This window comes from Rattus norvegicus, chromosome 9, assembly GCF_036323735.1.
Source record: "Rattus norvegicus strain BN/NHsdMcwi chromosome 9, GRCr8, whole genome shotgun sequence".
NCBI lineage: Eukaryota > Metazoa > Chordata > Mammalia > Rodentia > Muridae > Rattus > Rattus norvegicus.
Window position 1 is genome coordinate 66,060,557 of NC_086027.1, and position 25,968 is coordinate 66,086,524.

General features: G+C 39.5%; 1 long non-coding RNA gene across 2 annotated transcripts in view; it reads left to right on the plus strand.

Annotated features, from left to right (window-relative positions):
• Positions 1 to 25,968, plus strand: part of LOC102549320 (uncharacterized) — a 79,774-nt gene that overhangs the window by 39,299 nt on the left and 14,507 nt on the right. For both annotated transcript variants that reach the window (XR_594407.4, XR_005489145.2), the window contains exon 2: positions 20,317 to 20,507. This is a non-coding gene — a long non-coding RNA (uncharacterized LOC102549320). The remainder of the gene's footprint in view (positions 1 to 20,316; positions 20,508 to 25,968) is intronic.

The following is a 25,968-nucleotide window of genomic DNA, read 5'->3' on the forward strand; positions in this document are numbered from 1 at the left end:
ATTGGTTAAAAATTTAAAACACTAAGTCACCCTTGCCTTCTTTAAAACTTATTTGGCAGTGATATTTTATCCTTTCTGCATTTCCTAGATTTGAACTATTAGCATTTTTGCTTACGAGAAATCAGCCCACATCTCACCTTAGTTTCTTGCCTGTCTGTCTGTCCGTCTGCTTCTTGTTTGTTTGTTTATTTGTTAATGGCGACAGAACACATAGATAACTCATTCCCTCATGCAAGGACAATCACTTCTCACGACCTGCAAAAGGATATGCTGCCAACACCACACAAATGCACACATTTCCAAGTGTTAAGAAAATAAATAAGATTGAAAGTCAGAAGTAAAATCCATGAACATCAATTACCATCAGTATTTTAAGCTATAGATGTTAAAATCTGTGTACTTATAACAAGTTTCTGTATTAACTAAAATACCAATCAAAGAGGGGAAAACCTGGGGGGATTATAGTATATTACGTTTTAAAACTAAGTGTTGAAATTGAAAATTACAAATGAGTTGACTAAATGACCACATATTCTTGGCATGGTTCTTAGAACTAACGTCAAACACTAGATTTGGACCAGCATAATGACATGGTGAGTAAAACACTTGCTGCTCAAGAGTGGTGACCTGAGTTTGATCCTTGAAACACACAGAAATGTGGGAAAAGAAAAATCTACAGTATCTACTTTATACATGTTATGGCACACATATCCTTCCATCACACACACACACACACACACACACACACACACAGAGAGAGAGAGAGAGAGAGAGAGAGAGAGAGAGAGAACATTAAAAGTGAATACATATTTCTTAAAAATTCAGTATGCTAATATGCTAATATCATCCCTTCTGGAGTGCTTGCTCACTTTTTTCCTCTGTAATCTTGGTAGGATTAATGTTCATCTGAGCCCATTTCCCTCTCTCACACTTCTCTCACCTCATATTATTTATTTGAAAGATTCTTTGAAACTCAGAAGCATTCTTCCCATGTCGTACTTTAAGATTAATGCACGATAAAATATGAAAGAATTACAATATAGAACCAATTTTGTTAGTTGGTGTCTTGAAAGTCAAATTAAAAATCCAGAAATCAAAGTGTATGAACAAGTAGTTGACTAAAAAGAAAACCAGGGTCTGGGGAGATCTCTCAGTGATTAGAGCACTGCTTACTTTTGAAGAGGATGTGGGCTCAGTTCCCAGCACCTACATGGTGGCTCCAGGGGATCTGACACCCTCTGCTAACTTTGCACAGGCACCAGGCACACACATGGTGCACATTCAAACATGCAGGTAAGGTACTAAGATACCTATAACAATATAAACCTTTAAAACAATTAAAAACAGTAAATGACGAAAATATTTAATTGTGTAGTTACTGAAAACTATGAATGAAGAATGTTGAGTATTTTTAATAACAGATTGGGAAAATTAGAATTATAAAATGTGATGGGAATGAAATTGAATTATTTTTGGAAATAAAACTTAATACAAAAAATGAAAACTTTGAAATGAATTACTGGAGCCAAGGTTGTGTCTCAGTGTTAAAGTGCTTGTCTACCACGCAAAGCTAGGGAACTCTGGTCTCCATTCCCAGCAGCACACACACACACACACACACACACACACACACTCACACACACGCACACACACATGCACTCACACATGCACACACACATGCACACACACATGCACACACATGCACATACATGCATACACACACGCACACACACATGCACACACATGCATACACACATGCACACACACATGCACACACATGCACATACATGCATACACACACGCACACACACATGCACACACATGCATACACACACACACACACACACTACACTGATCGTTAAGGAAATCTGTACAACTTGTAGCAGCAAGTGGGAGGCACGCTGAGTGTGTGCTACATTCGGTAGAATGCTATGCAGCAATAATAAATCAATAACATTTTCATAAGACATGAATAAATCTAAAAATCACACTATGTAAGTATGCTATATGAGAAACGAAGTGAGAATCTCTGTATACATTGTTTATATTTTAATAGAGGCAGCAATATGTATTAAACGTAAATCCATACTGCACCACTATGAATTTTTTAAGAATATATATTCAACAACATAAAGGAATAGATAGTACATTGAAAGGATATCGAATGCACAAGGATCATAACCTGAGAAAAGGAGGAGAAGACAGGGACTTAAAGTAACACAAGTGGTCTCATGAGACTGCTGATCTACGCTGCCGTGGAGGGAACATATATGTTCCACTCGATGGCCTCAGGTGCCTTCCATGGCAGTGGTAACTGTATTGTCTTAGAGTGTAGTCCAAGACAGTAAACACACACACACACACACACACACACACACACACAGACAGACAGACAGACAGACACACACACACTTCTGATCTTTCTACTTTTAAAAAAGAATATCTAAAAATATCTAAATTATAACATATTTTACATCCATAAATCAAAATGTAAAGTCTGATGACTTCACACAATGTACTTGCTCATGTAAGCCCCTCCTAGATTGAGAAACAGAACATTTTGAGCTCTATAATTCTTTAAGCCTCCACCAAGCCATCACTGGGCCTCCCTCCCCAGCAGACATCTCTATTCCGATTTCCCATGCTATGGATTCCTCTGTTTGGCCTTCAGTGTGAGGGGTTGTGCATTGTGCATTTCAGTGTTTGCATTTTTCCCTTCTGTGTTAACTTTGCGAGAATGGCATGTTCTTGCAAGAGACGCTGTAAAGTTTCAATGTGTAAACACTCCACATTTTACTCTTGATGGGCTATGAAGCTGACCTATTTTCTTTTATCAGGGAGAAGGCTACTATGGACATTTTTGTCTGTCTCTTAGGAGCTGCATGTTTTCTTGTGTTTAGGTTGGACAGTGTACAGCTGACCAGCTATAAGACATGCGGATGGATCATCACCTCCTCTGGCTGTAGAGGGGAACCCCAGCTACACCTTCCTCTGCACAGGGGAATTGCCAGTATCTTTAAACAGCATTTTCTCACTTTTCAATTTTTTTTTATTTTTGCTTTTAGATCAGCTCCCAAGTTTTTTCCTTTTAAGTCTAGACTGGACTTATACCTGTGTCATCACCGTCTCACTGGTCCCAAATGTTAGCATCATTCTGTGAGCTTACAGGTCCACCTTCTACGTGCAGACCAGAAAGTCGTGCTACTGTGTTCTCTGTCATACAAATCATTTCATTTCTCCTCCTCCATCCCTCCTCCTCCTCTTCTGTCTCCTCTCTTTCCTTTCTTTACATTTTCTCCTCCTCCTTTTCCTCCTCCTTCCTCTTTCTGCTAGAAGGAATTATACAATAGTCTGGATGGAAATTGCCATACATTGCAAGCATGGCTTTTTCTCTCTACCACCCTTCCTACTTTCCTGGTTCAAACTTGGTTGACCCTCCTGTGCATGACTGCAATGGCCATTAGAAGAGTCTCTGGACTCTTTTTAAAATTCTTTTCCAGAAAGATCCACCCCAAACAGAGCTGACCACACTATTTTCCAAATTAATGTCCAATGGTCCTTACTGTTTTCCCTTATAGTCAAACTCCTTTCAAATATACTATCGGTGATACATTTAATTAGGCAACACTTGATGGATGTGAAAGGTAGTAGTCTACTGATGATGTTTGTTTATTAATACTTCTATTTCTGATCTCGGAAATATAGCATACAGTGTGAAATTCTTAGATTGACTATTTCAGTTTAATTTTTAAAAAAAATAGCAGAGGGGCAGTGAGATAGTTCAGTGAGTAAAGCCTGAGCTACCAGAGGTTGATTCTCAGAAACCAAATGGAGGAAATAGAGAAATGTTCTCTATTCTCTATGAAGACACACAACCTTCTCTACCACAACCTTCAAGTTGCCCTTGGCCTTCACACATAAACACATGTATCCATGCACACACAATAAACGTAATAATTAAAAGAGACTGGCAGGTCTTACAACACTACTTTTCATCATTTTAAAAAAAAAACCAATGTGCAGCTGACCTTAAAAGTGATTTAGGTTTGATGATTTTTACATTAGAGGAATGTAGTACAAGTAGACTTGTTATGTAAAAGGCAAAAAGTCAAGAACAATAGTAATTTTAGTTATATAACAATAGTTTCGCTCAAGCAGATACATACAGTGCAGATTTTCTCTGAAAAGACCTTCCCCTCCACTGAAGACTTCCTAGGTTGTGCTTATCTTCTGGTTTTAATTTTCCCTTTCTTCCCACTTGACCTCCTTTGTTCAAGACTTCACATGCCCTGCCTGTTTCTCTTTTTCTGTAAGCCAGGGGAGGGAAGAGGCCCTCCATGGCCTCTGCATCAGCTCCTGTTTCCTGACCTGCTTGAGTCCCAGTCCTGACTTCCTTTGGTGATGAACAGCAATGTGGAAGGGTAAGCTGAGTAAACCCTTTCCTCCTCATGATATTTGTGCAGGACTAGAAACCCTGACTAAGACATCTGCTTAATAAATTGATCGATCAATGGGACCTGGGAGGCAACCTCTACCTAAGTCTGTATAATTTGATTCTTAGACAAGAATAGAACTTTCCTACCAGTGCAGGTAGAAATACTATATCTTTGGATGCTATCTATCTTGGAGAGAAGATTGAGTACTGGCTTTGTGGAAGGATTGAATCTTGAGGTCCTCCAAGGAAGCCCAGGACATGTTTTAGCATCATCTCCTTTCTCCTACTCTCTGACGACCCACCACAAGGCTATATCTGGCCTTAAGCAATACTAATTATTACCTCTTACTAGGGTACATGTGGATTGCAGTTTAAGATGCATCAGAATGATTATGCATATCATGTCAGACTAACATTGTTAGCAACTTGTAGTCGATCAGACCTTTCAAGTATGTTCTTCCAAGTTTTTGCTTGAGTAGTAAACTTCTGTACTCAAGTTCGACAGTTGGTGGAGGCAACAGTCTCTAGTGTTTTAGTTAAACAAGGTTTCATTGAACGTAATCACATAATAATAGATTTATTCTTGGTTTATTTTTCTGAAAAGAAACTATTGTTGAATTCATGTCAAAAGCAAAAAGGTATGCATTAGCCCTTCAATATTATAGTTTACTTGAGTGAACATCTAATAGAATAGCTTTGTATCACATATAAGAAACGCTATGTAATTCCAGAACTTGTAATTAAATAATATAAATATATAATTTATATTACATAAAATCAGACATTATATAAAATATAATATATAAAATATATAAATACATAAAAAGAGATACGTGTGTGGAAACAAAGATTTAGTTGCTACCACAATTTAAACATCTATTACATTCTTGCATCTTGGGCGTTTTATCCTCAAAATTAGTTTTTGTATTTGAATATATAATTATGGCCTTGGAAGAAGTCGATATATATTTATTTCTTGGAATCTACTACTCAGAATTTTTAGCTGTTGTGAAAAATTCTGTCTCTCTTTTGTATAACAGTTTCAAGTTTTTTGTTTGACTATGACTTAATAAAATGTGGGGGAGAATGAGTGGAAGATTTATTCTGCTGAAGACAGTAATGTGTCTTACAATAGGAAGAATAATTAATGAAATAATTGGAAGCTCTGGCTGTAAATTTGGAAGTTTAGGTACTTAATCTTCAGTGCATAACCATCGCATTCAACATATGAAAGTGGGCCAGTAAATATATATTGAATATGTGATTATGTAGAGTGCCCTAACTCTGACAGGTTTTTAATGTAGCTGATCAAATCTGTTTACTCCCTCCATTTCTTCTCTTCTCTTTTCCCTTATTAAGTTATAATTTCAAAGTGGTGAAGCATGGTAAGAAAAAGGATAGGAATGTTTCTACTGTTGGGTTATAGAGGAAAGAGGACACAAAATACTTCATTGAGTCTGACTGAGTTTGAGAAAGAGAGAGACTCAAGATTCGCAGGGCTGTGAAAAGTGAACTTAAAAATACAGCAGGCTTTGGAATCCTTGAATAGTAATGGGTGCTGGGTGGAAACTTTGAAGACAATAATTTTAAAACAAAACAAACTAGTCCTTTAATTATAGCATAATTATCCAGATTTTGAACTGTGAATTCACTCTTACTTTGGTCTTTTAAATAAATTATGCATGTTTTCCATATGGAGCCCCACACCAAAACTCCTTTTTAATCTGGGAAAGCATTTCCAAATCTGAGTTTTTAACCAGGCTCTGGGATATTAATTTGACTTCAGATTCCTCTATAAACTCCACGTTTAGAAATCTTTTTGAACTGTCCCTTGGGACACACATGTTTGTGCTGCACATATTCTGTCTTATAATAGTAACATTTAGGAATTCAGTAGGAAAAAAATAATGCCCATGTAAATATGATCTCTTTTGCAAACATTCAAACATAAAATGTCCTCTGCCTTACCCCCCACCAGGTTTACATTAATAAGCCACCAATTGTAGCCTAGCCGTCCAATTCCAAAGAACCTTCTGACTCCAGTAATATGCAGTATTTACTCTGTTGTGCATTTAGAAAGGATTAAGGCATAATGCAGTTTTAATTAACTGAAATATTAATGGCAAAAAGCTTTTAAGAGAAAAATTTTTAAAGAGTTACTCATCACAAACATGGTTTCAATAAAAAAATATTTATAAAGCTGCATAGGGAACCAGGAATGGATAATTAAAACAAAAAACGAAATCAACATTTTTCCTTTTCTATAAAATCATTAACAAAGAACTTCATAGATAACAGGAAAAAATGTGGGTGCACTCTTTGCGGAGGGTTATGAGCTAATTAACAAAAGTTGACAGGAATTTTTTATTTGGTCTTTTATTTTTTTATTTGGTTGGTTGGTTGTTTTGGTTTGTATGACTGCTTGCTTGCTGAGTTCTGGTCAGACTCCTTGTGGTAAATGCATAGAGCCTGAAGGAGAACTGTATTCAGCCACCCAGGATCCTTAATGGGTCCACACTCTGTGATAATTAATGCCTTTCTCAGTAACCATTCAGCATCCAGGAACTTGAGCTAATGAGAGGAGGAGGAGTAACACGGGCAGACCCACAGCACTGGACGCTCTGGAACTACTTTGCCATCAACTCTACTGTCCAAGCACACAAAGCAAAGTCCTGCTTTTATAATTCATCCCTAACAGCATTTCAGTACTAACAACGAGCCCATTTTGATGGCTTCTGATTCCATTCGGGTTGCTTTTAGTTTCATTTAATAGGAAGCCACCAACATGGCTTAAGTAATGACGGCTTGTGTTCTTCAGATAAAGAATGCAGTGTAGTCGTTAGAATGATCACCATGGATTGTGCTTCCTCTCATTTTTTCTGTTCAACATTATGCCATGTTAGAGTTTCAGCCTTGCAAGAGGGATGTTCTACCTTTAAACACCACATCTGTCATTTTAGCTGGAAAAAATGAACATGAAAATAGGACTCAAACATGACAGCTGAATCTAGCCTTTTGTCAGCAAGGGGAAAACATTTCTTTAAAAATTTATATTTATATGTTTACTTTTTGGTTAAAGATTTCTTTATTTTGTGTATATACATACATTGTCGCTGTCTTCAGACACACCAGAAGAGGGCATCAGATCCCATGACAGATGGTTGTGAGCTACCAGGTGGTTGATGGGAATTGAACTCAGGACCTCTGGAAGATCAAAACTGCTTGTTTTCAAATGCTATTTGGGTTCCCCCAAAACCTGTTTGCAAGGGAGGGTCTGCACATAGCTTCTAGGAACCTGCCTCCAGTTGGTTCTGATTGGTAGTAAAGATGCCAGCAACCAATAGCTGGGAAGAACAGAGATGGGATTTTTAGTATTCCTGGACTTGGGACCAGGAGGAGGAGGGAGAGGAGATCTGGCATGCCAGGAGAGCGGAGAGAGGGGAAACACAGAGGCTGTCATGGGGTAGAGAAACTAGGAGACCACCCTGGGCCCTGGGCCATAAAAATGTGGCCCATAGGACTTACTAATTAGATTTCAGAGCAGCCAAGATGAAACTTGGAAATTAATAAGTAGTAACTTGGAATTATTGGTGGGAAGGTAGATTCTAACAGCATGGAGGGCAGGCAATTAGCCAGCTATTGTGTTGCATAAGGCATATTAAAACAGAAAGGCTTTTACCCCCACAAGTCTATACAGAATTTCAGAGATTTCTAAATATCCTCAGTAAGATGAAGTGTGGGGACAGTTAGTCACAACAATGATTTGGATACATCTAATTTAGTTAGGACATAAGCCCCACCTCATATTGCCACAACAACGTCAATGCTGAAAACCACTACTCACAGACTCGGCCTTAGCTTTCTCTTAGCGTGTCAGTCACCTGGGAATATCAGCTTAAAGTGAGAGAACATTCATTTTGGCATCTAGTTTTAGATTTACCAGTCCACGAGGCATGGTCGTACCGTGTGGAGCATGGAGCATACCAAACTGTCTGCTTTCTGGCCAGGAAGTGATCAAGAGGAAGAGGAAGTGACTGGACTCTCACTATCTCTCTCAAGGACTTGCCCCCAGTGACTTAATGACCTCATACCTCTTAAAGGTTTCCTACTTGAAGGAATTCCTTTTCTCATTGCTGTGACCAAATGCCATTGAGAAGTGACTTAATGAAAGACGGATATAGCTCACACAGTGGGGACGCCATGATGGCAGAAGCTGTAAGCAGCTAGTCCCACTGTGTTTGCTGTCACACACACACAGAGAGAGAGAGAGAGAGAGAGAGAGAGAGAGAGAGAGAGAGAGAGAGAGAGAGAGGGAGAGAGAGAGAGAGAGAGGGAGGAGGAGGAGCATTGATGGCCCTCACCTGGATTTCTGCTTTTCTTTTTTCTTTCATCTGGGTTCTCAACCCATGGGGTGTTACTGCCCATGTTCAGGGTGCATCTTCTGCTTTTAGTCCTTTTCAGAACAGCCTCAGAGACACCTCTTATGTCTCCTAGATGATTCTTAGTCTGCCTAAATTGCTAAGAAAGAGTAACTATCACACCTTTCAAAATGACCAGTTTTGGGGGCGAAGTATTTAATGCATGGAGGACATTACAGATTCAAACTATGGTTCTGAGCTAATTAGCTATCTGCATTAAATTAGAAAATGCCTCTAATGTATCCAAATCGTCCCCTAGTGTTTTTGCAGCAGGTAACTCAACAGCATTAATTTGAAAATAAATGACCTTGAGACAGACTAATGGCCAACAAGCTAGAGTCCTTATGCACTTTTGCAAGTATTTCTTTTCTCAGAACAAAGTTTTATCCATTGCTTTCTGCATTTCTGGCTGCTGTAACATATTAGAGACAGAGCTGGGTAAGATTATCCTGCAAGACCCAAAGTACTTATTTTCAGGTCTGTGATCCAAAGATGCGAGGATTTCCTTATTTTTATTTCATGTGTGTTGGTGTTTTGCTGGCATGTTTGTCTATGGGAGGGTTTTAGATCCTTTGGAACTTGAATTATAGACAGTTGTGTGTTGCCATATGGGTACTGGGAGTAAAACCTGGGTCCTCTGAGCAGCCAGTGCTCTTAACCACTGAGCCAATCTCAAAAGCCTTTCCTGAGGATCACTTATAAACATGCAGCAAGTTCTCCATTTTTTCACTTTATATCTGAGACTTCTGTAAGCAAAGGTACACAAAACCTTGAAGGACTTGATAAAAGAAATGAGAATACATGGGGATTAGTGAAGAAGGTAGTTTTGAATGGGTGAGCAAGGTGAGCTTTGAAACATCCGGGCTATCTTCATAAATCAACAAGGTATTACTATCAGTTCCCATTCATGAATCAGTAATGCAATTCCTACCTAGGCCATTTTTTTCAAGATTGAAATAGCTAGTTCTTAAAGAAAATAACATAACATTTCTTCCTGAGTCAAGGAAGTTATCATATCCTCATAATTGCAAATAAAGCTAAAGGTTTTCCCCATTGTGCTCTAAGAGTATTTTAGTGCGAGCTACTATAATTATTTGTCTAAACACTTTGTCTCTTAACCTGAAGCATTGGCTTACTGAGATTTCCAGTTTCACTTCCTGGCAGAGTGCATGAATCACAGCAAGTGCTCAAACCACATGTAACAGAGAGCTGATTAGTAACTGATTAGGGTTCTAAAAATCTATTTTACTGGTCAATAGAAAGAAGAAAATGAGGCTGCTTATTACTAATGTACAGTAAAGGGTTAAACTTTCTTTAAGAGGTTGGCCTTTACCCTTGGCTTCTCAGAGGCAACCTTTAAGTTCTTGAAATGTCTTTCCTGACAAGAGTGTTTTTTGTTTACCCAGGACCCTGGGCCTCATAAAGTCTATGTTAATAGAATGATTGGCAGTGGGAGGAGCCATTCTTCAGTCAAGCATTATCAGCTTGATCTCTAGAGAGGTTGAAGGTTAAGATCAGTGCTACATCCAGGCAACAATGTGGGTGTGGGTGAGTCTTAATGAAAATACTGGACAAAGGTCCCTGGCTGATGCTGTTACCACACAGAAGACTGAATGGAGTACATGAGCCCTCTGTGTGAGGAAAATGGAGAGTTAACAGAAAACTTGCTGTGATCCTGTTCAATGTGCATTTCTCCTTGGAATCTATACTTTTGCTCTAATAAACTATAATTCTGAAGCTAAGAGCTTTTATGAGTCCTAGTGAACTACGGAACTCGCAGGTAGGGATGCCCCAACCAACAACTAATGTCAATATTAGGACAGGCTTGAGGATGTCATAATTCATAGATAGTAACGACTGGGACTTGAGCATGTTCTTTATATACAAGGGATAGAAATAAAAATGTTTTTATTAAGCCTTCAGAAGAAAACTGTGAGCTTGCTAATATTTAATAATCATTTTAAGGATAGACAAGTAGAGACTTTAAGAACAAATACTTCATCCAAACATCCAGAGAAGAAAATAGTTATGAAGTCCTTAAGCTCCTCAAGTCTAGGGCCCACCATCCATCCACCATGACAAGACTATAACATCTCCAGCATGCAGTAGACCAAAGTAGCTATGGGTAACGTGCAGCCAAGGTCTCCATATTGTCGTACTGGGGCCTCTGGTGAGATTTATTTTTACTTTCCTTATTTCTTTGACATCTCTTACTTATTAGATCTTCAGAACTTCAGTGGAAACAAGATATCAATTTCTAATTAATTGTCTTCAATATATACTTTTGCAAAATTTTTTTTAGCCATTTAGCAAGCTGGTTCCATTCTTCTAAATAAACACCCCCAAATATTTTTTCTTTTTATTTATTTATTTATTTATTTATTTATTTATTTATTTATTTATTTATTTTATTAACTTGAGTATTTCTTTTTTTTCTTTTTTTTTAAATTTATTTAATACTTAATAATAATTATTTGGTTTCCGGGCAAACATCCCCCTCCCCCCTCCCCTTCCTTATGGGTGTTCCCCTCCCAACCCTCCCCCCATTGCCGCCCTCCCCCCAACAGTCTAGTTCACTGGGGGTTCAGTCTTAGCAGGACCCAGGGCTTCCCCTTCCACTGGTGCTCTTACTAGGATATTCATTGCTACCTATGAGGTCAGAGTCCAGGGTCAGTCCATGTATAGTCTTTAGGTAGTGGCTTAGTCCCTGGAAGCTCTGGTTGCTTGGCATTGTTGTTCATATGGGGTCTCAAGCCCCTTCAAGCTCTTCCAGTTCTTTCTCTGATTCCTTCAACGGGGGTCCTATTCTCAGTTCAGTGGTTTGCTGCTGGCATTCACCACTGTATTTGCTGTATTCTGGCTGTGTCTCTCAGGAGCGATGTACATCCGGCTCCTGTCGGTCTGCACTTCTTTGCTTCATCCATCTTGTCTAATTGGGTGGCTGTAAATGTATGGGCCACATGTGGGGCAGGCTCTGAATGGGCGTTCCTTCAGCCTCTGTTTTAATTTTTGCCTCTCTATTCCCTGCCAAGGGTATTCTTGTTCCCCTTTTAGAGAAGGAGTGAAGCATTCACATTTTGATCATCTGTCTTGAGTTTCATTTGTTCTAGGCATCTAGGGTAATTCAAGCATTTGGGCTAATAGCCACTTATCAGTGAGTGCATACCATGTATGTCTTTCTGTGATTGGGTTAGCTCACTCAGGATGATATTTTCCAGTTCCAACCATTTGCCTACGAATTTCATAAAGCCGTTGTTTTTGATAGCTGAGTAATATTCCATTGTGTAGATGTACCACATTTTCTGTATCCATTCCTCTGTTGAAGGGCATCTGGGTACTTTCCAGCTTCTGGCTATTATAAATAAGGCTGCTATGAACATAGTGGAGCACGTGTCTTTTTTATATGTTGGGGCAACTTTTGGGTATATGCCCAAGAGAGGTACAGCTGGATCCTCAGGCAGTTCAATGTCCAATTTTCTGAGGAACCTCCAGACTGATTTCCAGAATGGTTCTACCAGTCTGCAATCCCACCAACAATGGAGGAGTGTTCCTCTTTCTCTGCATCATCGCCAGCATCTGCTGTCACCTGAGTTTTTGATCTTAGCCATTCTCACTGGTGTGAGGTGAAATCTCAGGGTTGTTTTGATTTGCATTTCCCTTATGACTAAAGATGTTGAACATTTCTTTAGGTGTTTCTCAGCCATTCGGCATTCCTCAGCTGTGAATTCTTTGTTTAGCTCTGAACCCCATTTTTAATAGGGTTATTTGTCTCCCTGCGGTCTAACTTCTTGAGTTCTTTGTATATTTTGGATATAAGGCCTCTATCTGTTGTAGGATTGGTAAAGATCTTTTCCCAATCTGTTGGTTGCCGATTTGTCCTAACCACAGTGTCCTTTGCCTTACAGAAGCTTTGCAGTTTTATGAGATCCCGTTTGTCGATTCTTGATCTTAGAGCATAAGCCATTGGTGTTTTGTTCAGGAAATTTTTTCCAGTGCCCATGTGTTCCAGATGCTTCCCTAGTTTTTCTTCTATTAGTTTGAGTGTATCAGGTTTGATGTGGAGGTCCTTGATCCACTTGGACTTAAGCTTTGTACAGGGTGATAAGCATGGATCGATCTGCATTCTTCTACATGCTGACCTCCAGTTGAACCAGCACCATTTGCTGAAAATGCTATCTTTTTTCCATTGAATGGTTTTGGCTCCTTTGTCAAAAATCAAGTGACCATAGGTGTGTGGGTTTATTTCTGGGTCTTCAATTCTATTCCATTGGTCTATCTGTCTGTCTCTGTACCAATACCATGCAGTTTTTATCACTATTGCTCTGTAATACTGCTTGAGTTCAGGGATAGTGATTCCCCCTGAAGTCCTTTTATTGTTGAGGATAGTTTTAGCTATCCTGGGTTTTTTGTTATTCCAGATGAATTTGCAAATTGTTCTGTCTAACTCTTTGAAGAATTGGATTGGTATTTTGATGGGGATTGCATTGAATCTGTAGATTGCTTTTGGTAAAATGGCCATTTTTACTATATTAATCCTGCCAATCCATGAGCATGGGAGATCTTTCCATCTTCTGAGGACTTCTTCAACTTCTTTCTTCATAGTCTTGAAGTTCTTATTGTACAGATCTTTTACTTGCTTGGTTAAAGTCACACCGAGGTACTTTATATTATTTGGGTCTATTATGAAGGGTGTCGTTTCCCTAATTTCTTTCTCGGCTTGTTTCTCTTTTGTGTAGAGGAAGGCTACTGATTTATTTGAGTTAATTTTATAGCCAGCCACTTTGCTGAAGTTGTTTATCAGCTTTAGTAGTTCTCTGGTGGAACTTTTGGGATCACTTAAATATACTATCATATCATCTGCAAAAAGTGATATTTTGACTTCTTCTTTTCCGATCTGTATCCCCTTGACCTCCTTTTGTTTTCTGATTGCTCTGGCTAGAACTTCAAAAACTATATTGAATAAGTAGGGAGAGAGTGGGCAGCCTTGTCTAGTCCCTGATTTTAGTGGGATTCCTTCACGTTTCTCTCCATTTAGTTTAATGTTACCAACTGGTTTGCTGTATATGGCTTTTAGTATGTTTAGGTATGGGCCTTGGATTCCTATTCTTTCCAGGACTTTTATCATGAAGGGGTGTTGAATTTTGTCAAATGCTTTCTCAGCATCTAATGAAATGATCATGTGGTTTTGTTCTTTTAGTTTGTTTATATAATGGATCACGTTGATGGTTTTCCGTATATTAATCCATCCCTGCATGCCTGGGATGAAGCCTATTTGATCATGGTGGATGATTGTTTTGATGTGCTCCTGGATTCGGTTTGCCAGAATTTTATTGAGTATTTTTGCGTCGATATTCATAAGGGAAATTGGTCAGAAGTTCTCTTTCTTTGTTGGGTCTTTGTGTGGTTTAGGTGTAAGAGTAATTGTGGCTTCATAGAAGGCGTTCGGTAGTGCTCCATCTGTTTCAATTTTGTGGAATAGTTTGGATAATATTGGTACGAGGTCTTCTATGAAGGTCTGATAGAATTCTGCACTGAACCCGTCTGGACCTGGGCTCTTTTTGGTCGGGAGACCTTTAATGACTGCTTCTATTTCCTTAGGAGTTATGGGGTTGTTTAACTGGTTTATCTGTTCCTGATTTAACTTCGGTACCTGGTATCTGTCTAGGAAATTGTCCATTTCCTGCAGAATTTCAAGTTTTGTTGAATATAGGCTTTTATAGTAAGATCTGATGATTTTTTGAATTTCCTCTGAATCTGTAGTTATGTCTCCCTTTTCATTTCTGATTTTGTTAATTTGGATACACTCTCTGTGTCCTCTCGTTAGTCTGGCTAAGGGTTTATCTATCTTGTTGATTTTCTCAAAGAACCAACTTTTGGTTCTGTTGATTCTTTCTATGGTCCTTTTTGTTTCTACTTGGTTGATTTCAGCTCTGAGTTTGATTATTTCCTGCCTTCTACTCCTCCTGGGTGTATTTGCTTCTTTTTGTTCTAGAGCTTTTAGGTGTGCTGTCAAGCTGTTGACATATGCTCTTTCCTGTTTCTTTCTGCAGGCACACAGTGCTATGAGTTTTCCTCTTAGCACAGCTTTCATTGTGTCCCATAAGTTTGGGTATGTTGTACCTTCATTTTCATTAAATTCTAAAAAGTTTTTAATTTCTTTCTTCATTTCTTCCTTGACTAGGTTATCATTGAGTAAAGCATTGTTCAATTTCCACGTATATGTGGGCATTCTTCCCTTATTGTTATTGAAGACCAGTTTTAGGCCTTGGTGGTCTGATAGCACGCATGGGATTATTTCTATCTTTCTGTACCTGTTGAGGCCCATTTTTTCACCAATTATATGGTCAATTTTGGAGAAAGTACCATGAGGAGCTGAGAAGAAGGTATATCCTTTTGCTTTCGGATAGAATGTTCTATAAATATCCGTTAAGTCCATTTGGCTCATGACTTCTCTTAGTTTGTCTACGTCTCTGTTTAATTTCTGTTTCCATGATCTGTCTATTGATGAGAGTGGGGTGTTGAAATCTCCCACTATTATTGTGTGAGGTGCAATGTGTGTTTTGAGCTTTAGTAAGGTTTCTTTTACGTATGTAGGTGCCCTGGTATTTGGGGCATAGATATTTAGGATTGAGAGTTCATCTTGGTGGATTTTTCCTTTGATGAATATGTAGTGTCCTTCCTTATCTTTTTTGATGACTTTTAGTTGAAAATTGATTTTATTTTATATTAGAATGGCTACTCCAGCTTGCTTCTTCTGACCATTTGCTTGGAAAGTTGATTTCCAGCCTTTCACTCTGAGGTAGTGTCTGTCTTTGTCTCTGAGGTGTGTTTCCTGTAGGCAGCAGAATGCAGGGTCCTCGTTGCGTATCCAGTTTGTTAATCTATGTCTTTTTATTGGCGAGTTGAGGCCATTGATATTGAGAGATATTAAGGAATAGTGATTATTGCTTCCTGTTATATTCATGTTTGGATGTGAGGTTATGTTTGTGTGCTTTTCTTCTCTTTGTTTTGTTGCCAAGACGATTAGTTTCTTGCTTCTTCTAGGGTATAGCTTGCCTCCTTATGTTGGGCTTTACCCATTATTATCCTTTGTAGTGCTGGATTTGTAGAAAGATATTGTGTAAATTTGGTTTTGTCATGGAATATCTTGGATTCTCCATCTATGTTAATTGAGAGTTTTGCAGGATACAGTAACCTGGGCTGGCATTTGTGTTCTCTTAGGGTCTGTATGACATCTGTCCAGGATCTTCTGGCCTTCATAGTTTCTGGCGAAAAGTCTGGTGTGATTCTGATAGGTCTGCCTTTATATGTTACTTGACCTTTTTCCCTTACTGCTTTTAATATTCTTTCCTTATTTTGTGCGTTTGGTGTTTTGACTATTATGTGACAGGAGGTGTTTCTTTTCTGGTCCAATCTATTTGGAGTTCTGTAGGCTTCTTGTATGCCTATGGGTATCTCTTTTTTTAGGTTAGGGAAGTTTTCTTCTATGATTTTGTTGAAGATATTTACTGGTCCTTTGAGCTGGGAGTCTTCACTCTCTTCTATACCTATTATCCTTAGGTTTGATCTTCTCATTGAGTCCTGGATTTCCTGTATGTTTTGGACCAGTAGTTTTTTCTGCTTTACATTATCTTTGACAGTTGAGTCAATGATTTCTATGGAATCTTCTGCTCCCGAGATTCTCTCTTCCATCTCTTTTATTCTGTTGGTGAAGCTTGTATCTACAGCTCCTTGTCTCTTCTTTTGATTTTCTATATCCAGGGTTGTTTCCATGTGTTTTTTCTTGATTGCTTCTATTTCCATTTTTAATACCTTCAACTGTTTGATTGTGTTTTCCTGGAATTCTTTCAGGGATTTTTGTGTCTCCTCTCTATGGGTTTCTACTTGTTTATTTATGTTTTCCTAGAATTCTTTCAGGCATTTTTGCGATTCCTCTCTGTAGGCTTCTACTTGTTCTCTAAGGGAGTTCTTCACGTCTTTCTTGAAGTCCTCCAGCATCATGATCAAATATGATTTTGAAACTAGATCTTGCTTTTCTGGTGTGTTTGGATATTCCATGTTTATTTTGGTGGGAGAATTGGGCTCCGATGATGCCATGTAGTATTGGTTTCTGTTTCTTGGGTTCCTGCGCTTGCCTCTCGCCATCAGATTATCTCTAGTGTTACTTTGTTCTGCTATTTCTGACAGTGGCTTAACTGTCCTATAAGCCTGTGTGTCAGGAGTGCTGTAGACCTGTTTTCCTGTTTTCTTTCAGCCAGTTATGGGGACAGAATATTCTGCTTTCGGGCGTGTAGTTTTTCCTCTCTACAGGTCTTCAGCTGTTCCTGTGGGCCTGTGTCTTGAGTTCACCAGGCAGGTCACTTGCAGCAGAAAAGTTGATCTTACGTGTGTTCCCGAGGCTCAAGTTTGTTCGCGGTGTGCTGCCCACGAGCTCTCTGCGGTGGCAGCAACCAGGGAGATATGCGCCGCCCTTTCCGGGAGCTTCAGTGCACCAGGGTTCCAGATGGCGTTTGGTGTTTTCCTCTGGCGTCCGAGATGTGTGTGCAGAGTGCAGTCTCTTCTGGTTTCCCAGGCGTGTCTGCCTCTCTGAAGGTTTAGCTCTCCCTCCCACGGGATTTGGGTGCAGAGAACTGTTTATCAGGTCTGTTTCCTTCAGGTTCTGGCGGTGTCTCAGGCGCAGGAGGCCTTATACAGTTTCCTCTTGGGCCAGAGATGTGGGCAGGGGTGGGCAGTGTTGGTGGTCTCCTCCGCTCTGCAGCCTCGGGAGTGCCCACCTGACCAGGCGGTGAGGTCTCTCTCCCACGGGGTTTGGGAGCAGAGAGCTGCTGCGGGCCGGGATCCGCGGGTGTGGGACTTCCGGTAAACACAGCAAGTGCCCGGTCCTAGAGGAATTTTGCCTCTGTGTGTCTTGAATTCACCAGGCAGGTTTCTTGCAGCGGAAAAGTTGGTCTTACCTGTGGTTCCAAGGCTCAAGTTTGCTCGTGGGGTACTGCCTAAGTCCTCTCCGCGGCGGCAGCAACCGGGAAGATCTGCGCCGCTCTTTCCGGGAGCCTCCGTCCACCAGGGTTCCAGATGGCATTTGGTGTTTTCCTCTGGCATCTGGATGTGCACAGAGTGCAGTCTAATCTGGTTTCCCAGGCGTGTCTGCCTCTCTGTAGGTTTAGCTCTCCCTCCCACGGGATTTGGGTGCAGAGAACTGTTTATCCTGTCTGTTCCCTTCAGGTTCCGGCGAACACCCCCAAATATTAAGGGTACAATTGGTCTATACATTAGGATTCTGAGAAGTAAACAGTGTCTCGGGGTGGGAGAGCTTGATAGGAAGAGATGATTATTTTCTTTGCCCTTTGTAACTTTAAGATAACATGGCATGAGGAAGGAACCCGAGACCTTTGGAATGCTTCAGCAAGGTCTTCAGTGCAGCGGTGTAGTGACAGGGCTGACTATTGAGCACCTGTCTCAGGTAAGGCATGGATCCAACCCATGAGTCACAGAGTAAGCAGTGTGGTCCAGAAGCCAGGTAGACTGCAGGCAGGGAAACAGCTACCCCAGCACTCAGGTTCCAGGAGTGATTGCTCCACAGCTACTCTGAGATTCATCCCAGCTCTTCTTTCCCCTCCAATGTCAAACTCAGTGACTCTTTCAGAAGACTTAAGCTTCAAAGTGAAGCCAACTTCTGTTTACACTAGAACAAAACTTGGAGATCACAATTTTCACCTGCCTTTGGGGACAGAGTTCCTCATTTAGATTTGATTCTCCTCTGTCTCACTATGTGTCAAATCCAGGCTTAAGATACAAACCCAGGGCATCGATTTTCAGCATCAGTCTGAGTGGAAATTTTTATCTTTGCTCTTTACTTTTTCCAGAATGATTTTCTTCTAACAACGGGGGGGATGAGGTCAGGGAGAAATCTTTGATTAGACTTATTATAATTGGACAAACAAAAAATCAGCAACCACCATAGATGCAGGATCAGTGAGTCCCCGAGATGCTCCACAAGTTGAGGAGTTCAGAATTTGGCACTATTTATTTATTTATTTATTTATTTATTTATTATGACAAATATCATTATAAGTTAAATTCTACAGTGCTAAAGGGACTTTCTCAATCTTTCCTTTGTCCCTTAGGATTGTTTTGTTTTGTGGTGGTGGCTATTCTTTATGCATTTTCTAGTAACCCAACTATAGAAACACCGTTCTGGGAGACTGCTATGTCTAAACAATGAGTCAAATTCCTGAGATCTTCATGGTGAAAGGAAAGAACAGACTCCTGCCAATTATCCCCTGACACACCACCCTGCCCCACCCACTCACAAAGTTAAAAAAAAATAATAAAATCTTCACCCCAACTGAGTTCCCTTGAATAATCATAACAAGGAACACTCAGAAGTTAGGGAACATGGAATCGATGCCCCCGGGGCTGTGGGATGCAGAACAAGGGGAGGTCAAGGTAAGTTCAGTCAAGGGACTGAGAACGGGCAGTGCCAGGAACATGAGAAGCCTTCATTTGGTGTCGCACGCTGACCATATCACCTGAAGATAATGTGAGAAGTGGGTCCAGAGCCTCCGGTGTGGCCCACCAGCCACCTAGTCCCTATTACAAGGATGGGACCCTGGAGCCCCCTGGAGCGCTTGACAACTGCAGTTCCACCCCTCCAGCCAAGTGCTTAATGCTGAGTGTGGTTTGAAAGTACAGGGAGTGGTGTAGGGTGGAGACTTGGTGCTGATTTGCATCCTCACTCCCTTGGGGGACACCTAATGGTTAGACATTAGCCACCAGAGGAGCTAAAAACTGAGAACATTCATGGTCACAAGAGAACCTACCTGACCTATAGACTTTAAAACTTGTCGTAGTCAACAGAGGTTCCTGGTATGTAAGGACCGGAGACTCAAGTGAAGAGCACCGTGTATCACATCTGCCTTGCCTAGTCCAGGCCTCAGGACTCTGTGATAGGGAAATGAGAGTCTCCTAGTTTAACTGACACTCCTACCTACCTGCCATACCCTGTGTCAGAGGACACAATGAAGCTGTTCCAACATTGCATGTTTGTGTGTGTGCAAGTGTGTATGGTTATATTCACATCACATGTTATTGTATATGCAAGTGTGTATGGGTATATTCGCATCACATGTTTGTGTGTGTGCAAATCTGTATGGGTATATCACATCACATGTACATGTGTGTGCAAGTATGTATGGGTATATTCACACCACATGTTTGTGTGTGTGCAAGTCTGTATGGGTATATTTGTATCACATATATGTGTGTGTGCAAGTATGTATGAGTATATTCACATCATATGTTTGTGTGATATGTGTATGTGTTTGTGTGTGTGCAAGTGTGTATGGGCATATTCATACCACGTTTGTGTGTGTGCAAGTGTATATGGGTATATTCACATCATGTGTTTGTGTGTGTGCAAGTGTGTATGGGTATATTCATGTCCTATATATTTTTTATATCCAGGGACCAGAGGACAGCACATCATTGCTCAGGTGTCACTTAACTCCCAGAACACATGAAGTGGCTTAGGCTAGTTGAACCCAGAGATCTGCCTGTCTATGCCTCCCACCCTGGGACTACATACATGCATCAGCACATCCAACTCTTTAGACTGTGGATTCTGGAGGTTGAATTCAACCACATCTGCTTATAAGGTAAGCAATTTACTGCGCTAACACCTCGGCTCTTTACAATTTGTCTCCCTCTGTGTTTTGCCTTTCATCTCCTTACTGTTATCTTGGTATTTTAGATTCAATTTATTACTTATTGAAAAGATGTTTCTGGTGTTAATTTTTATTTACCTTTTCCCGTTTACCTACTTTATTAAGGGTCTTTTCAGGTTGACCTGGGCTCACTATATAAAATAAAATGTTTTCAAATTCTCAGCAATCCTCCTGCCTCAGCCTCCCAAGATTAGAGAGTCATGAGTCACTGCACCTGGCTTCAATTACCTACTTTTGTTGCTATATTGCTTTAATTTCTGGATGACGAATTGTTTAAAAAATCTCCGGCTTTCTAGATAAAACACAACATTCTTCTCCATTCCTCCCCTCTTACTTAGCCCCTTCTTTATTTTCCTCTTCTCCCTGCACTTTATCTCAGTCAATAAATCTCTGCATGCACAATATGTGATTTCATAACTTTAATATATAGTTTTATAACTATACGTTCATGTGACACTCTACACCATTTTTAAGATTTATTTCATTTCTAAATTATGTGTAAGCATGTATGTTTGAATGTGGTTGTGTGCATAGATGACCTCAGTGGCATCAGATCATTTCGAGCTGGATTTACAGGAAGTTGTAAGATATGGGTGCTGGGAACTGGGCTTAGGTCCTCTGCAAGACCAGCACACATGTTCTTAGCCACTATGCCATCTCTCCAGGCCCTTTAGATTGTTTTTGCTATGCGGCAGTTGGTGATCTATTTGTGGGCTTACTTTACTTCGAGTATAGCTCTGTATCTTGTTTGATGTGGTTGTTGTTGATGTTGCTGTGACGGCAGTTTGGTTTTACTCTGAGCAGTGTTAGGAATTGAGCTCTCAAGAGTCAGCTGTTCACTAATAACATCCCCAAATAAATTCAGAAGAGATATCCAAACTAACAGATGTGCAAATCATAACACAAAAACAGCAAGCATGTAGAGGCAAGACATGATGCCTCCCTCCAAGATATCATAGACACTCTGCTACCAAATCCGAAGATGACAGAACTGTTGAAATGCGGAAGAATTAAAAATTCTACTCCAGGAAATAATGGGTGACTTTAAAGAGCAAACAAGCAAAGAATGAACTAAAAACAGCAACACAGGCCAGGTATGGTGGCACAGACTTTTAATCCCAGCACTTGGGAGACAGTGGAAGGTGGATCTCTGTGAGTTCAAGGCTAGCCTGGTCTACAGAGTGAGTTCCAGAACAGCCAATGTTATAACAACAAACAACACAACCCCCATCTGTACAAACAAACAAACAAAAAAGACTTTAGGACTCTAGGGAAAAGTCCCCAACACAGATGAGAAAAATCATAACATGAACAAAACCTGAGGAAAATGAAAATCTTGAGAAGACACAAATGAACAAACGAGAGATGTTGGGGCTGCTAAACTCAACTAAATAACAACAGAAAGCGTGCAGCAAACACTGAGGTTAAACAGAGAAAAGGAAAGAATGTGAGGTAGGGAAGACCAGGTCAAAATATTATTGACAGACAGCAGAAGAAAAAAAAATCAAACAAAACAAACAAATAAAAACAAAATAAAACGAAGCAAACAAAGGCACAGACTCCATATTTAGGAACTCAGGGACATGATCAAGAAATGGAATCCAAGAGTCCAAGAGACAGAAGAGGGAGCTGATGTTAAAAACTAAGGATGTGTGAGTTCCGTGCTCTAGAATTACAGCAGAAACTTTCCTCAATCTAGGGAAAGAGATGGACACCTGAGGATAAGAGACAAATATAACCCTAAAATATAATTTGACCAAGGACACATTATATTCATATGCCCAAACTAAGAGAGATACTAAAAGATGCATGAGAAAAATGACAGCTCTCTTACAAAGGCGAACACATTAAAATAGCACCTGTTCTCTCACCAGACATTCTAAAATCTAGGAAGACAAGCAATGATATGTTAAACTAGAAAAAAATAACTTTCAACCAAGATTACTATAGATCTAATGAAGATTTTATTTAATTGAAAACTAATTAAAGACATTTTAAGGAAAGCTTGAATGTAAGCAGTACATGAGTACCGAATTAGAGCTGTAGATGATGTGAATGCTAACCCGGAAAAGGAAGAAGAAAGGCTACCCTGTGAGCACAGTGAAGGCTGCGCGTCAGGAAAAGACAGACTGGCAAAGGAAAACTAGGGAAGAAACAACCGTGTGAACTCAGTAAACCAGCAAACCACTAGTGCAAACAGATAAGAAAGAAAAGCATAAACAGCATTCCAACCAACTGAAAAACAACTAACAAAATGATGAGAATCAGCGAACTTGGGTCAATCTTAAGAAACACTAAATGTACATAGTCTTAATTATCCTATTTTCAAATGATGACTAGCTGATTAGATTAAAAAAAACAAAATCCAACTATGTGTTGACTACAGAAAACACATCACAGATGCAGAGATGGAGAATGAGGTCAATCAAATGCTGGCTGCATGTATACATCTGATGACGTAGGAGGCATGCCAAGTCAGATAGAAGACACGAAGAATAGACAGATTGTTTGGAAAAAAGAACAACAAACCAACAAGCCTCCAAGTTAAATTGCACCGTAAATCAAATAGACTTAATAGTTATCGACAGATTATGTCAATGAATGGCTACAAAATATATACTCTTTTCAGTACCCTACGGAACTTTCTTCATAATAAATCACATTTTCTTGTACATTATTAGACCATAGTAGAATCAAACAAGACATCGACGGTAAGAACCCACAGAAACTATATAAATACAAGGAGATTGAACAACGCACTTTTGCTTGGATTGTGGTACACACCTTTTATCCCAGAAGCACTCACAAAGCAGAGGCAGATGGTCTCTGTGAGTTTGAGGCCAGCTTGTACTACAAAGTACATTCCAGGATGGTCAGAGTTATGAATAAAGTCACAGAGAGAGAGAGAGAGAGAGAGAGAGAGAGAGAGAGAGAGAGAGAGAGAGAGAGAGAGAGAGAGAGAGAGAGAGAGAGAGAGAACAAAACAACAAGAGCAAGTAACAACAACAAAAAAGACAAAGGAAAAAAACCTCAAAAAAACAGCAAAACCTAACAACTGGAAATCTTAGGTCTGATACTCTTTCATCAGAGTAGCAGCACGTAAAATCAGAATGTAAAAATTTTGTCTAGGAATGGTGAGATAGCTCAGCAGATAAAAATGTCTGCTCTGTGCCTGACAATTTGCACCCACATGGTGCAAGGAGGGAACTGTCTCCCACAAGTTGCCCTCTGACTTTCACACGTACATCATAGCATGTCTATGCCTGCTTCCCCCACTAAATAAGTAAATAAACATAAAATAACAAAACAAAACATTCTCTATTCACCAATAACAAACTTGCTGACAAAGAGAGTTTGCTGGGGAAGGGTGGAGAAGATCCCATTGGAAATAGTTTCAATAAAAATAAAATACCTAAGAATCAAACGAAGAAGGGCAAAAATCTATATAATGAAAACTGTGAGATACTAAAGAAATTGAAAGAAGCACCAGGAGACATTATGGCCTGCCATGCTAAGGATTATGCGGAATCAATGTAGTGAAAATGCTGTATTACCCGAAATGAGATTCAACACGATCCCCATCAATATTCTCATCCCATCTCCTCACTGCTGCTTTAGGGGAAGCCAAGGACCCAGAGCAGGAACTGAACTGCAGGACTCAGGAAAGCCTTCAGGGTCTTTGGGAGTTCAACACCTTCCAGTGGTTTTAGCAAAAGCTCCTGACCCAGGGTGGAGACCTTCACAGACAAACAGTGGTGACCCCATCTCAAGACAAAGCAAGAGAAAACAAAACAGCAAATAAGTTGAGAGTGTAACAGGGATGTGAGCTTGAGGAACAATGTAGTAAGGAGACTTTTGCCAAACTAACAAAAGAAATTTAATAGGTAATATATAATTATAATAAATATATAAGTTATTTTGTATCAAATGCAATTACTCCATCACTAACATGCTTCAAAATAATGTTAAAATATTTTTACTTCTTGAAAAATTAAACTACCCAGTGATGACCTTTACTAACTGTTGCTTTAAAAAATTGTCTATTGTGGGTGGAAGGCCCCACATCTGAGAATATGCAATTAGCAGAAATTGGACTTGATGGAGAAAAAATTAAGAGAGGACATGAGGTTGGGTTGGGAGGGAAGCGAATGGGAGGGAGCTGGAGAGGGAGTGGATATAATCAAAACAAATTGTGCAAGATTCTCAACTAATAAATTTTTTAAGTGATGCTTTTAGATTTTTTTCTTAAGTATATGTTGTCTCCAGTGAAAATCCTTAATTTTGTCTTTGTCAAATTTAGACACAAAATTTAGAATAGAACTCTTTATGGCTGTTTATTATGTTTATGACTGCTGAACTATCTTTGGGTTCATTAAATGCAAAATTTATAACAAAACTTTGCTTCTTTATTTAATAAAAGGAAAGGATAAAAGCAATCAGTATATTTCTGAAGGGTAGCTTGAAGAAAATGTCCAAGGCACTTGTTTGGACTCTAGGACTTAAACAAATGAACAAGATTGTTATTTTTAAAATCCTGATGAAATCAATATTATTTGTGAAAGCTTTTAGAATTCACATATACATACCTACCCATAAATATTTATATTTATATGTGAACTGGGGTCTTGCTATATTACTCAGTGTACCCCTGAATTCTTAGGCACAGGTAATCCTTTTACCTTGGGTAGCTGGGACTACACATATGTGATACTACACCTGGCAGAATAAATTTTTAAAAAATCCTACAAATTCTAAGAAAAGCTCATCATTTCCATGATAATTTTACATCTAAATAAAATGTATTACTAAACACGCATATCAATTATTGTAATCTTCATGTTAAGATGGCATACTTACACAGACGCAGCAATAGTGTGAAGATTTTTTGTCTCCTAGTTTAAATATAAAATGTCAGTTGATGACTTTGATAATACACATTCTTTTGATTTATCAAAAGCTAGGAGATTTATCCAAAAATATGCTCTTCCTAGAATAATTATTGGCTAAGGACTTGCAAGTTAATTTTGTGCGAGACCTCAATATAGAATCCTACTATCATCCAACCTACTTTGCTTTAATATACGAAAAGTTAGCAGGAGATGTTCACATTTCTCACCAAAGCATATGAGCAGCTTCCGTTGCCTGCCATCTAGTCGTCTTTCCTATGACAGCCAGGCAGTCAGCTACTCTAGGAAGACCATCAGATAAAGATCTCACTGACACTTCAGCAGTAGCCGTGTGTGTGTGTGTGTGTGTGTGTGTGTGTGTGTGTGTGTGTGTGTGTGTGTGTGTGTGTGTGGTGTCAGCAATTAGCAGAGCAATAGGATTCCAAATGATGCATGTTCAGCCTGGAGAAGCCAACGCTAGCCACTCTCCACCATTAATTTTTTTT